This window comes from Rhea americana, unplaced genomic scaffold, assembly GCF_003343005.1.
Source record: "Rhea americana isolate MKP2758 unplaced genomic scaffold, rheAme1 scaffold_129, whole genome shotgun sequence".
Lineage (NCBI taxonomy): Eukaryota > Metazoa > Chordata > Aves > Rheiformes > Rheidae > Rhea > Rhea americana.
In genome coordinates this window covers 1,118,853-1,134,563 of record NW_028185361.1, presented here as the reverse complement: position 1 = coordinate 1,134,563, position 15,711 = coordinate 1,118,853, and positions in this window count along the sequence as shown.

Genomic DNA, 15,711 nt, shown 5'->3' with positions numbered 1-15,711 from the left:
CCAGAACTGGACACAGTACTCGAGATGAGGCCTCCCCAGGGCTGAGTASAGGGGCAGGATCACCTCCCTCCACCTGCTGGCAACAGTCTTCCTAATGCAGCCCAGGAGACCATTGGCCTGCCTGGCCACAAGGGCACATTGCTGGCTCATGGTCAGCTTGTCATCCASCAGCACTCCCAGGTCCTTCTCTGCAGAGCTGCTTTGCAGCAGGTCAGCCCCCAGCCTGTACTGGTGCCTAGGGTTATTTTTCCCTAGGTGCAGGACTCTGCACTTGCCTTTGTTGAACCTTAGGAGGTCCTCCTTCTTGCCCTTTTTGAAGATTGGAGTGACACTGGCTTTCTTCCAGAGTCAGGCACTTCTCCTGTTCTCCATGACCTTTCAAAGATGATGGAGAGTGGCCTGGCATGGGCCTTAAACTCTATGGGACATTAATCCATGAGATTCCTCCAAGTAAGTCTCTGAAGAGCCCAAAGCCTGCTCTCCTGAAGTCCAGGGTTGCAATGCTGCTTATTGCCTTACTTCTTTCCTGCAGGATCCTAAACTCCACCATCTCCYGGTCACTGCAGGCAAGGCTGCCCCCAACCTTCACATCTTCAAGCAGTCCCCCTCTGTTGGTTAGAACAAGGTCCAACAGGACACCCTTCCTCATCTCTGTATATTTATTATTCGAATAAAAGAAAGAGTTGTAAAACAAGTTATCACAGGCCTTCCAGCTATAGAATATGCTATGCTAACAGGAAAAGCTGCAAAAGTTGGCACGACTGCATTTTGGGGATAGAATCTGGATCCTTGTTTATGGTGATAATTGGAAGGCATAGATTTAACACTAGCTGTTCCATAGTCTTGGAAAGGGGCAAAAAATAAATAGACTTTGTGTGCTGCTTAGCTACAGTTTTCAGAAAAAACAAAAATAAAATGTCTTCCCAACTCTTGAACACATTCTGCTCTTACTTTTGTGGTATTGCTAGTGCTGCCRTGTCTGGAAGGTGACCTTTTTCAAAGCATTTTTTTTTTAGCATTTTCTAGCATTTATTTTCCTCCTTGGTAATGAATGGCTCCTAATTCTAAGGTGAGATTATTATAAGCAAAATCATTATTACCATTCATCCCTCTTTCATAAATTGCTTAGCTGTTATTAAAGATTTTACTTTTAATTTCTGATACAATCACAGTGAATTTATGAAATACTAAATTGTACAGTGAAATAAGCATATGCCTGGGCTATCTAGTAATTAGCTATACCTTTAATTTAGAAAGGAAGTGTCTAACTTTACATAACTAGGGCTGTATCCTTGCTGAAGGAAACCTATCACTTTTCTACTCTTCCCTAAGTATCTGCTAGGGGCCTCTGCTCTGGATTAGTGTTGGACCAAATGAAGTTTTGTCTGCCTTAGTGTCTGAATTGGTTTTACGTTCTTACATGCATAAAGGAGAACATGTCGGGATGCCTACGTGTTATGGTCGAAACTGTCTTGTCTCAGCRTATCTGAATGAATTTAATGCCAATTAACAAACCTTTACTTGTTGATTTGGGTATTAAGAAACAAAGAAGACAAACAATTAGCAAAACCCCTTTGCTCTTGAGCTGACACTCAGTGCTGGTCTAGCAGCTCTGCTCCCTGGTGCTAGTCCTGGCTCCCCTGGATTTTGCCCCATGCTGTGCTCCCCACTGCAGCAGGGCAAAGCAAGGCAAGGCTCCTCATGTCTTTCCCTTCGGGTGCTCTCATGTATGCCCTCAAAATGTTCCCCACCCTGCACCTCCACTTCGCCTCCCTTCATCTGCCCTCCCAGTGCCAGGCTGCCTGTGGCGGTTACAGAGCCGGCTGGAACCGGCTGCGACCGGCACCGAGCAGCTCGCTGCTGCCCCTGCCGTCCCCTGCATCTGCTGCGCTGCTGTTTGCAGCCAACACAGTGGGTTACACYAGTTGTAGTCTAACTTGCTTGTCTTTGGTTCATGTGTTTTTAATTGACTTGGAACTGAGAAGAGGTTTATTTGACAAAATACTGTATGACCAGTGCAAATTTATCCAGATCTTGCTGGACTCTACATAGAGGGTGTTCGTTCTTGTCAGTAAGGTGTGTGTCTGACCCAAAGACTTGAGYACAAAACCTGAGTATCAGGGTACAGTTTGGAGTTTTACACTGTCTGAAAATGTGGCTGTAAATCTCAGTTCKTAATAGTTTGAAGGAAATCTTCAGAAACAAACTGCTTGCTTTTACATGAAGCCTAAAACAGTAGGTTTCTGTCAGCTATTCTGACTTACTCTGATGACTTACTCTGATACCTGAGGATGGTGATCTGCTGGACAACACAAAGCATCATGTATGGTGGTTTTCAGCACACTAAACACCTGGGGCTTGAGCTGATTAGTAGCTTGAGAGAGTATCATCATTCTTTAAAGTAATTTATCGCTGAGGAGCTGCATGGAGACAGTGTACTGTGATAGTGAAATTTCTTCTCACACTTGGCATTAAATGTTATTAGAATAAACAGTTATTCTGTGTTCTGTAATTATCATTCTCCTGCATTGTAAATATTAGTTTCAGAAATCAGGAATGCTTTATTTTGCACTGTTTTTACTTCCTGGAGTGGCACTAGAAATTCTTAGCTATGAATCGAATATTATCGATATAATATCGATATAATCGAATATTCGAGTGAATATTTTGATCTCCCTGCCTGTTCGTATTGGGAGTTAGAAGACGAAGGAGATTACAAAAAAGAAATTACAAAAAGAAAGCAGTGTGTATCTGTAGGAACTGAAGAATGATAATAATAATTGTTCTGTTTATTCCAAATGTATAGGGGTTTTATGTTCTCACATGTAGGTCAGAAGATTTGGAGGTTCTTTCAGTTTTTACCCAACATGCTGCTGATTTTTACTGTTTAATAAAGAAGCTAGTAGAATACACTTCATAATGCTATAGTAACTGTTAAATTAGATGCATTGAAACTTTGACCTAGTAAGATGGAATTTCAATGCACTGCAGTTCTAGTAAACTCTTTAATTCAGATGATTTGCAAAGCGTATTGATGTAATGGATAGTTGAATATTTTGTATGTTTTTAAAACGTGATTCAGTCGTGGCATTTTGTCCATTGTCTCCTCTGTGGGGGAATCTGAAGATGCGCTGGAGTATAAGCACATCCTTATAGGCAGTGGCAGATGTCCTGGTTACAGAACTATCAATCAGCTGATACTGCTTGGGCTCAGCTGAAGTTATTTGTTGTATAATGCTTCCCTCAGTTGGCTTGCAATATATAGAATTTTAAGCAATCAAAAAGTAGAACAAAGGTTTGATTCTATGTAAATTTTTTTAAAAAGAAAAGATTTTACATACCACTGTTCGAAGTGGCCAGGCATTCAAATAAAGTCTCTCTAAACTTCAAGCGAATGGTACCTACATAAACTTTTGTCTTATTTGTACAATTTGATTTACCAACTGCTTAAATCTGCATAAATGGGKGTTGTGCATGTAATTCATGAGCCTGGCTTGAGGCAAGGAGGGGTAGGTTTGGAAGAGGAAACGTGAGGCTTTTTAAAATTACGAGTGCTTGGGAGTTTGTTACAGCTGTGTTTTGAAAAGATGCTGGGAGTTCCCAAACAACAAAGTTGGTTTTTATTGTTTGCTAATACCTCTGTTGCCAGACAAGGGGGCAGGGCTGGTCTCCCAAACTGTCCATCACTCTTGCAGAATGTGGGAAGCAGAGAATTCTAAAGAGTGTTAACCGGGGACTCATTGTTAGCACTGTGAAGCATATGGCATTACTGTGAAATTTTTGTGCCAGGCTTGATGAGCTAGTGGGAAAGCTTATAAAACCAAGCAGGCCATTTAGATCTATGGCATTGTTAGTAGGAAGAAGCAGATATTTAAAAGCTTAGAAAAATAGTCTTGTAATTGTTACCTAAGCCACCAGATGTACTGTACTRTATTGTACTACATCACTGAGACAGCATTCTCTGATGTAATAAAGATATAAAACCTGTGTGGGTGTGTGGGGGAGAAAGGAATAGGGGAATTGAGGGCAAGTTGAACAAACAGTTGGAGATTGTTGCTGGCTTTTTTGTTTCTTATTGCAAAATGTAAAATCCCAATATGTCCCATAATCAAAAAGCTCTTAAAAATAATGGTAGACTCAGAAGGGCTGTTTTCTTGCCACAGATCAAGTCTCTAGCCAGCCATTCCCTGTGTTTGGAAAGATGGTTTAGATTTTGTCATTCTTTCTCAGACAGTCGTTGCTGTCAGTGCTGGGAAGGTTAGTGACTTAGGGATTGGGTGTGGAGAGGGGAGAGGTTCGAGTTACTTTGGCAGACTTTAGATTATTAGCAGGAAACAGCCAGGAGGAAACGTGCTGTTTCTGGAGCCCTGTTAAATACTCCTACAGAAATGAGAAGCATGCAGCAGTTTTGGTAGCACAGATGACTGCTGCACACATAGTAAGCAGTCTGCTAAGATGTCTCCTTGAGACCAGAAGGTGTTTGCTGCCTCTCAGTCTGGTTTTGAGAAGACTTGGGTAGTTGTTTGCTGAATGCATCGACTAAATGGTGGTAGCTGGGAGTTGAGACTGCAGGAAGGGAAGAAGGTTGGTCAGGACTGACAGATGCCAGCTGTGCTGGTAATACTTTGGAAACTTACTAGTTACTACCTGTTAGTTGTTTAAGTAGAACTGTTAACTGTTTTGCATTGTAATTGCAGAGGAATCAAAAGCCCTGTAATGAGCCTGACGAGAGTGACTGAATTAAAACTGAAAAAGTGTGTGAGATTACATTTTTACAAAAGAAACTGAAATATTTCATCACTATGCTTAGTAGGCTGTTTTTGTAGCAGTGATCAGGTAGTAGAGGTAACTGTGAAAAGGAAAGGATGAGGGATGGTGTACAATGCCTGTACAGTGTCTGTGAACCTTGACCCAGACAAGATTTTCTAATTGCAACATAGATTTAAATTTCTGAATATCATATGTGTCTCTTTTTACAGTAGCACGGGCAATATATAGGTGGACATAACTTTTTGACTTTGAGAGGACAAACCGCTAGGTTTCAAATCAGTGGTTACTTATGAAAAAAGGAAAAGGAAAGGGAAAAACTATTACATCTATGGATCTTTTCACCATGGCATTTGACTTTGTAGATCAAAACTTTTTAATGATGTGTTTATTGTCTCTAAAATTGTGCAGTTTTGTTCTATACCCTTGATGCAGAATCGATAGTGGGAAGGTAAAATTATAATTGATTAGAAATACTGTAAATTCAGTAAAATAAAGCCATTTCCCTCTGTTCCTACCTCCACTAACAAACAGAATTAGAATTTTAATAAATTCTAAAAATCTGATCGGGCAAATTTCTTGCCAAAGTGTAGTTTTGACTGAAAATAATCAAATTTGTGCGTAGTGGAAACATTGATTTTGCTGAAAAACCTAATGTAAAATCAGCCTTTATAAAAATATTTTTATATTAAAATATTTGATTCTGAATAAAAATGAAATATGAAATAGCAAAATTTTCTGTAAGTAACATTTGTTCCAGCCTAGCTGTGGTTCTGGGCAAAAGCTTGCAAGGTGAAACCCTGCAGTTTAACGGTTTAAATTTGCTTCCAGAATTAAACCCCTTCAAGTTTAAAAATTGAATCATAGCAGAGAAGTAAAGGCAAATTTTTATTATTAAAAGCTAAGGCYCGTATGATGGTACTTCAGCTTCTGACTCATGCAATTATTACTCTTCTAATTTATTGAGACACTTAGTTTCAAGTCTGTTTGACACTACTTCTTGCTAAAGGGCCATAGCCTTTTGGAAGTTGGGATTATTCAAGGTCTTATTTACTTCTGCAAGAAGGACTAAGCCCAAATAGATGTCTGTATGTGAGGCAATGTAGGTAGTTGTACAGTAATCCAATCATCATGGAAGAGTGGAGGCATGGGATCATTTTGAGACATGTAAGTTACTTCAAAAGACTTCAGATCAGTTATATTTTTAATTGGCAATGTCAAAACATATCAGAATTTTCCCTTCTCCCCCCGGTATTTTGATACTTGATCATATTTTTCTCTCAGCATGCTTTTCAGTCACCAAGGAAATGTCATTAATTTTCCCTGTGCTGTGACTTTACACACTAAACAGTGATATTTGACTTGTCTACAGGAACCCGTGCTCAGGGTACCTCAGCTTGTTGCAGCATAGGCTTTCAGCTGCTGATGGCTGGGAGCTTTGTATTTTTTGCGTAAAATTTTGGGGCCTTGAAAACTGGGAAAGACTGCTGGAGAGTAGAGACCCATCTTTTTCTATTGACAAAAATAGATGAGGTGATCGGAGACTATAGAAGAAGACACAGAAGAGAAAAATGAGTAGCATAGGGAGAGCAGGAAACAAGAGCATGGTTTGAGGTGCCTACATATCTTGTGTAGATAAGCAGTCAAATCAGCAAAGAAAGATCTTGTATCTGGGCTCTCCCGGTTTCCACAGAGCTGTTTTATATACAGGGTTATTGCCCGTACTGGATTCAGAGTTAATCAGAAGTTAGATGTTGAGTGAAGTACACAGCAAACTACAGTAAAATGTATTTTTAAGGTACTGATGAAATAGTCTTTAGGTGCTTGTGTAGTGGATGGGAAGAAGCCAGCTGCCCCAAAGTAAAAACATAAAAATATCTGAAAAGATAAAGGAAAATAAAAGTGATACCTTTTAATAGCATTTTTGTAGTTTATGATTTTTAAACTAATCACCAACTTCTCAGGTCTGATTTAAAGCTCCTGGATTTTCAGGATTTTCCAGAAAAGGAAGAATCTAATTTAGTTATCTTTCTGAAAACTTTCTTTGGAAGCATTTTGTTCTGTACTTGCTCTTTCTTTGTGGGATCAAAAGTTCTTATAGTTTTAATTCTGTGGTGTGAATTTTGCGGGGTAGGATGCCTGTGTGTGGTTTTCACTTCATAGTACCAGTGTCATTCCATTTCTATTCTGTTGGTTCTCAGGATCATGTAACGCTTCTCTGTACTGACAATGTGTCATAAGCACATTTTTGCTTTCTATGCCAAGGCTGTGAGTAAACTCTCATAAAATATTGCATGCATGGCCTTTAGAAACTATGCCTGCCCAGATTCCTGTCCCATTTACTGTTTTCTAATTACTTGAGACAGTACAATTATTGAATGCCAGACCTGTGATGTGACATATACCAGTTCATTTTTTATCTTCACATGGAGCTCATTTACTCTTTCTTCCCTTTCATCCCTTCCCCCACAACTGGAGTGCTGTAAGTTTCTTGAATTAGATTTCCACATTGGTTATGGCAATTGCATTTACACACCCTCATTTCATATTAGTCATGCTATGTCTCTATCCACCTCTTCAAGACAACTAATCTTGCTTAAAATTTAGATCAAATCTTCTCTTGATTTCTAGACTGAAACTCCTTATCCTTGAGCTTGATTCCTGTTTTACCTAGCATCTCTTATTTTTCTTGTCATAGTGGTTGCGTGGATATTTTTAGTCGTCTTTTTTTTTTTTTTTTTTTTTTAACTTTCTGCCACTGGGTTTAACCTATTATCCTCACAGTTCTAATTCCCACCTTTCTTTGAAGTTCAATGTTGTTTTTCATTTTTGTAGGCTCACGTATTATTGCTGATATTTCTTTAGATACAATGACTTATTACATTAGTTCTAGATGCTTTTCCTACTTGTTTGGGATTTGTGTGCTAAGTACGGCTTTTAGGTAGTTTTGTCTCTGGGAAATTTAAGTTCTGCGCCATCTGAGACTTTGAATTCTGGTTTGGCTCACTTCATTTACTAGCTCCATTAATTTTTCATGGACTGACATTTTTGCAAGAGAAGGCTGTGCTACCAAGTTTTATCTTATCTTTCTATCTAGACATACATTTGCTTCATCCAAGTTTATTCTGTATGACTTCATCCTGCTTACCAAAACTAGGTCTAAAATATTTTTTTTGGGGGGGGGTTAGTTGACTAAACGTTTCATTAAAAGTTCTGTAGCTGTTGCATCCAGAAATGGGCCTACTATTGTTCATAGTATTTTGTTTTCTGATAAAGGTTCAGGATATTAGTTTTTCCTAATGACACAAAACTTGTTGGTAGGTTCCTCTCCAGTAATAATATTGAGATTTTTGTCTGTATCCAAATGAATGTGTGGTAGTATTGGCCGATTTGTTCTACAATTTAATTTGAATCCTTTTTTTTTAAATATATTTCCCCAAATGGTTTTCAGCTATACCTTTTTAAAATACATTAATGCTTACCCAGAAGCTTTTTTCCCACTGTTCTTGAACAATCCCTTCCTCACAAAACATATATTCAGAAAAAGTTTTGCTTTATGTTATACTTAGTTCTCTATTTGTTCATTTTGTTGACCAATCTCCTTTCATAACCGTACAGAAATCTTACTTGTTTCTCATTGACTTCATTTATTTTCCAAGCCAAGCTGGTCATTCTTTTAACCCTCTATATTTCTATAGAAATATATTTCTATATATTTCTTAGTTGTCTTTTTATCTCCATCTATTTATTTTATTTTCTGTGTTTTTTCAGTTAATTATCTAACTTTTCTTTTTTTCAAAATCAATTCCTATATCCTAATTGATTTTCTACATACAGTGCTGTAGAGTTATGGATGGATATTAGGCAAACCTCTGTTCTTCCAACGTTAAATACTATTCAGCCTCCCACCAGGCCAGAGAAAGCTGGTAGGTTATGTACTTAGGCTGTGTATATTCAAAATCCTATTTCCACGTCTGCCTTAGTTTGAATCATAGAATGGTAAGGTTGGAAGGGACCTCTGGAGATCATCTAGTCCAGCCCTCAGTGTAGCCCATACAGGGATTGAACCCACGATCTTGGCATTAGCAGCACCATGCTCTAACCAGCTGAGCTAAACCATTTCCTTTTTAACTTTCTTCTGGCAGTCTAGAGTACTAGTTCTTGATGTTCACCATGATATAATTCTTTTTCTTTCTGATTCCACTACAAGCCCCCTGAATGTTCATTTCTCTGAAACTTTTTCTACAGCATGGCAGATTTATAATTTACCCACAAATGTCTTTCCTCAAGGATGCCTTAGGTTTATCAATGATGAGCTCCCACCACTACCACTTTGTGATACTTTTCAGCGTCAAAACTGTAACTTGTAGCATTGATCTGGCAAATAGTTGGTAGTTTTGTCTTTGGCCTCTCTGTTATCAAGCATGGACCTTCTTTGCAAAAATCCTGAGTTAAGTATGATCTTTTTCTTTCTTTTTCTTTTTTTTGAGGGAGGGGAGCACTTACTTGAAGGTCAGGTCATCTGCCTTTTTTTTCTTTCTTTGTATTTGTGAAATACATTTTGTTTATTGTAGTATCTGATTGCAGCTGTATGCTTCAGTGACATTTTCTTTAGCTGATTACGTACTGTTGCACAGGGCTTATGAGCAGAGAATTTGTTAAAACTGTCCCTCATCTGTTGGGATCCTTGCACAGGGTACTTCTTGTATGGAGAGTCAGGTCTCCCAGACAGCGTGATCAGTTACTGTCCAGACAGTGACAGGAGTCTCCCGTTTTAAGGGTCCTTTACCTGGTGCCTTCAGTTAGCTCCTTGAACTGCTGCTCTGTTCTGTTTTTACACCCAACAGGTTTATGGTCCTGTGTGACAATTCCAGCACATGTGTGATCCATGGCTAGTTTCTTAAACAGTGCACCAAACATCTCCTAACTGTCTTAACTGGGTACAAATGACTGTCCTGTGTGACTATGTATGCAACTGTATGAAAAGTTTCTGTTGAATATTTACAAAAGGCTCATTTATGTACTTTTTGTTCAGTTCTGCAGAGGAATCATCTTCAGGAATATCTGGAAGAAAGGCTAGGAGGATAACATCCTGCACCCAGGATGTTAATCAGCACACTGAACCTCTGTGGTTTATGGCCTATGCATAGCAGGAGCTGCCAGGAGGAATCTTCAGGACAATGCGGAATTCCCATCTGAAGCACTCATGCGCCAAATAGCAAATACTTTGTTTTGAATTCAGTGAATTGTCTTGTTTCCAGTCTGTTAACTATTTCATATCAGTTCATTTTCTCATTTATTTAGATGAATAGCTAAGGAATTACTTGACCACACAAGGAATTAATGACTTAAGTGCACTAGCTGCACACACAGGCACAGCCGTGATGCCCAGCTATAGTTACAAGTTACGTTCCATAGCTCTTGCAACACTATCCTTGTGTTGTGCAGGTTTCTGAAATCTCAGTTTCTGTGCAGCTTTGTCTACCATATCTTCAAATTCATCTGGTGGTATTTCTTGTCAGCGGTCATCCCTCAGGAAAGAATTCAGACGTAATTAGCTTCCAGCAGGTACTTGTTCAGAAATTGCTGTGCATCTACTCACCTTCCTTTCTTCTAGCAACCTAGTTGCTATCTTCTCTTCCTAATCCCAAAGTTCAAAGGAGAAAAATACAGTAATACCTCAGTATTCTCTTTTGCAGACCCCTCTGCTTGTTCACAAGTCTTCCTGTTGCTGCATTTGAGTGATCAGGAACTTCCTTACAATTATGCTGTATTATGCCTATATATTTCTCATTTAGAAGCTTATCTTTGCTATGAACTCTTTCGTAAGTGTAGTAACTCTGATGTTACCACACCAGTACAAACTGCAACTTGGTAAAACTCAAAGTTATCTTTCTGGATGCAAGTCTGATGTATTTAAAATATGTAGTTTTTTCAATATGAAACAGAATTAGACGACATTGACACTAAACAGCTTTTCTAAAAAATAGTTCTGCCTGAATATTCAAAGTTTTTAAATGCAACAGTTTTGCAGATCTTCTCTATATCAAGTTCAAATCATTTGTCTTTTTTCTTTTTTCTTTTTTTTTTGCTTTACATACAAAGTTAAAATGATAAAATTAAAACAAAGTACTTCAGTAAATTTCTCTGAGCATTGGTAAAATCAGTCTGTCTCCACATAATATTTTTACTGATTTCTGTGTTTGTATTTTCTACCTTTAAATGGTTCTGGAGAAATTTCTCACCAGCCCCGTTGAGTACTCCTTGTGGAGACTCACTTCAGCCTTTTGTGTATAACTGAGTAAAACTTTGCTGGACATGGAGGTTTACAACTGAGTCCTTATTTGTATGTTGAAGCCATATTGCTATTACATTATCAAAGAAAAGGGAAAAAAAACTCCCCAACTTTGGCAAGGATTTTAGTAGCCTTGGGTCACTTCCTCCATGAACCTCAAAGGCTGTGGGGAGCATAAGAGTTGAATAAGAAGAGTGTGGGTCGATGAGAATTAAAGAAACAAGAGACACGGTTGCATAGCATCAAGAGTCATCATTCTGCTGATCTTCAGAGAGGATGCAAAGCTCTTAAAGAAGCAGTCTTAAATTCAGAGGGGGTTAGGAGTGAAAATGTGAGATTAGATCTAGTGCAAAAAAAGGCAGGAATTTTTATTTTCCTTTTGAATTTCATTGACTTTCCTTTTAATTATTTTTATTAAAAATAAAATCCTAGAATAAAATTCCAAAGTCCTTGGTTTGATGTTTTTCAGAACATTTCTCAGGAGGATGATAGGCAGCAGGCATAAGTTGAAATGAGAGGTTCAGACTGGAGGTGAGAAAAGACTCTTTCAATGAGGATAGCGAAACAACAGAGCTGCTCTCAGTAAGTCTGTATAGTCTTCCTCTTTGGAGGTTTTCAAGCCCCACCAGGATAAAGGTCTGAGGAACCTGTCTGACCCCATGGCTGACCCTCTTTTGGGCAGAGTCTAGGACCAGAGACCTCCTCAGGTTCCTGCCAGCCTAAGTTATCCTATGATCTTGTGAAACAAGGGGAAACAGACAGGAATTTTCAACTGTGTTTCCTAGGCTTCTTTTTCCACCGTCTTTTCCACTAATTTGTGATCTCTTATTTTTCTGAATTGCAACTCTTCCTGCTGAAGGGAGAATGTTTCTCCTTTCTGCAGCCTTTCTGCTTGATTTATGCTATTTTATGGTGTAATTTGTTATGTCACTGTTCACAGAAGGGATTGGTAGTTGGTGTCTGGAGAATTTGAACAGCCTTTTCAATTTTCAAACATTTTGTTTGACTTAGTGCTTATATTCCTTAAGTTTTCACCTGCAGTTCTTAATACATTGGGATTACTTTGTTTAATGGCCCTTGTTTCATTGAAGCTGGATGTCAGCCATACCAGTGACCCATTATGGTTCCTTATAATCTCCTCCTTTCCTGTGTCTTAGTTTGGGGAAGATAGAAGTAAGAGCTATGAGAGACTTATATGCACATGGCTAATCTTCTCCAGAGTAAAGGCTACACGTTGCACAGCTGCAATTCCTTAGTGGAAGCAGATGAACCATGACCTACTGCTGATGGCCACTTTGGGTTACATCATCCCATAGTCACCACCCACTGCTGCAGCCAGCCAGCCAGAGGGACACGGCAAACAGTCGGCCTTTCATTGACACTTCATGAATTAATGGCTAGGGTCTGCTCAAGAGGAGCTCAGTTGGCATCTCTTCCTCCTAAGAGACCCAGTGTTTGAGATCCCCATGGCAGAAATTCAGGGGAAATAGAGGTTAAATTACTACAAGAGTCTCACTGTTGCTTTGGAACTGTATTGTCCTTTTGGCAACAGTGTTTTTTTGTTTGGGGCTTTTTCTTCTGTGCTGCTTGGTTAGTATATTACCTAAAAAGATAACCTTCTTCATGCAGAATGCTTGAGGGAAAGTGCTGAAGATGAATTCTCATTCTTCTTGCATGACATACTTGGTTCGTATTAAATGATGACTGCATGCCTCTGTTTCTTATCATCCTTGTTTAATACTTAAGCTCTCAAAAGGAGTGATGTGCAATGTGGTGAGCAAACACTTCCTCTCCCTGTCTTGCTGATTTCAGATCTGCCTCTCTGATGTGATCTGTCAGGCTACTGTCAGTTAGAATGTGCTTTTACTTTCAGATCAGAAATCAGTTGAGGGTTCAAATAAAAGTCAAACTACACTATGGCTTGCTGTTAGATGATCAAACCAGAAAAAATGACTTGCTAATTCTTCGCAAATACAACACTATACAATATAGTAAGACAAAAGCTGTAGAACCATCAAACCACTTTTGAGTTTCTCTCCAAATCTTAAGTAAGGTCTTAATTAAGAAGTCTTATTTCAGAAGCAAAGAAGTTCTCCAGGGCAAAGGATTTTCAGTCATATGCAGGGTCTTTCAAAAGTTTTCAATGTCAGTGCATTTACCAGATTTGAAAGGCATGGGATAGCTGTTAGGTAGCCAGGACAATTAGACATAATTGGTAGCCTGATCTTAGTTATTAGTCTGTCCTTCTGCTTATATTACTTTATATAGGTGATCTTTTACCTCACCAAAACTTCATTTAGGATTTTAGTCAAACTTTTAGATGTTCTCTTCCTCAAATAGATGTGTATGGCTTTGTGAAAAAAACAGAGGCTTTGAAAAGATGCTGAAAGGGACCAAATTTGACATGTTCTTATTTGACAGACAAGTGGTAGTGGTTGTGTCTATGTTGCATCATAAAAAACTGATGCAAGTACTTAGCATTCTGTATTTCTTAGTCTTGGTGTAGCACACAAACATCTATCCATCTGTTTTACTTTTGAAAATGACTGCCATATTGGGTACATACACATTTTATCCAGTAGTGACTGTTTCCATAACTTTATTTCCTTATTTATTTTTGTAGCATATATTTGCAAATTAAGTAGGGAAAGGAAATCCTGGCATCAGTATTAGATTTTTCCTGATAGAAATTCAAATGTATTTCAAATCAAGTAAAATGTGAAGCTTGAAATAAGTATTTTAGTTAATAACTACTTTAAGTTTATATTTGTTAAGCCATATTCATACCCGTTTTCTGTATGATATTAAAGAATTTTAGACAGGGGTTAAATAAGCATATTTTTTAAAGAAAACTAAAATAACACTAAAGATAAAACTGAGATGACCTCTATCTATTTTTAATCTGACAAATTGAGTATTCTACAAGATTCTCCTGGTTCAGTGAGCCCTGTCTGACTATGTTTATATAGATATATAGTCTTGGAATATTTGGAATCTAGATTTGTTTTGAAAATTTCTTGAAAATTTATAGTGAGACTGCTAGTATTTCCTTCTACCTCTTGATCTGGAAGGGCTATAAGAGCAGTTGGTCTGTCTTACTGGAATGGTAGCATTTTTCTGAAAGAAATGAAACTGAATGGAAAAACAGGAAGCCACATACCTGAGCAACTTCGAAACTATTTGTGATTTGCCTTTTAGAAATGTGAAGCTTCTTGTACACATTTCTGAAGCAATTTGCACACTCTTAAAAAGTTCATTAGACTCTCTCCTTACCACACACAGTGGGGAGTAAGTTATATTTGTGCTACATAAGTTTTATTCAAATCAGTATTATCTATACTAAATTGATCTCTATTCTTGAGAACAGAACACAGAGCAAATAGTTGAACAGTCTTTTCCTGCTGTCACATGAATAAATAAAACAGCTCTGGAACTGGGTCACTGTCAGGCAAGAGTAAAGAGGGAAATCTGTTTAATGGAATAGTGCAATTGGGAACTGAATTCTTATTGGAAAACACCTGTTTCTTCCATTATTTTAATGATATGAATATACTCTAGTGGTCACATTTCCTATTTTGTAAAATTAAAGTTATAGGAAGAGAGCCCTCTTAAGTTCTTCTAAATCCTGGAAGAACAGTCACAGATGGCTGAAAATATATAATAGCTGAGAAAGTATGTATAGTAGGCTTATGATTATCTGAGATGAGTTAAGTGATGATGTCTCTGGTTCAAATACTCTGTAAATTCCTCTTATAGCTTAAATTAAAATACTTCAGAGAAACACATTTAAGGGATTATACGCAGATACCTTTAATATTCCTGTACTAGAGAAGATGCTTTGAAACTCACCAAGAATATTTTAGACAGATATCCTTAAATAATGCTTTTCTAAAGTTTGCGGAAAGGTTTTCTGATTTTTCCTGTTATTCAAAATGGGTAATAAAAAGAAAGTGATGTACAGTAATTTAAAGTGACTTCTGCTTGTGTCTGTGATTAAAACTTATTCTTTAAGAGACAGAAACAGGGCTGTACTAAGGCCATTTCAAAGCCTTGTCTCTATTAAGAAGCAGATTATTTTGCTCTTTTCTTTCAAATAAATACATCATATACATTGAGGTACATTTATCCGTAGGAAAAAAAGGTCCAGAATAGATGTCACAAAATATTTTTTTGTCCTGCTGTGGAATCAATATTCCCCCTTATGAAAAGAGGACTCAGAGGGATATCCTGAACCATTTAGCGCAGTCCCCAACATTGTACACAGCCTCATTTTTTTACAAGTTGATTTTAATTCAGTTTTGAAGATTTAGCTTTTGTTGCCAGTACTTCTATAGTAAAGCTGTGCCAGAATGCCCATTCCGCCCCCACACCTGATGTTAAGAAAGGAATGTGCAAAATAACTCAATGTGTCAAAAAGAGACTATTGTTTCAATCCCCTGCTTTCATACAACAATTAAGTTCTATCTTTAAAGCAGCATATACCTAAATGGTGCAGAAGACTATGTCAAGAAGTTGTGCATTGTGTTGTACAAATTCTGAACAACTTTGAAAAGGCAGAAAAATTCCAGTATGTGGTATGTGGGAATAAAGTGATTAAAGGTAATAATAAATGGACATAAAAGAGAAATAGAAATCTACAGGACAATTTG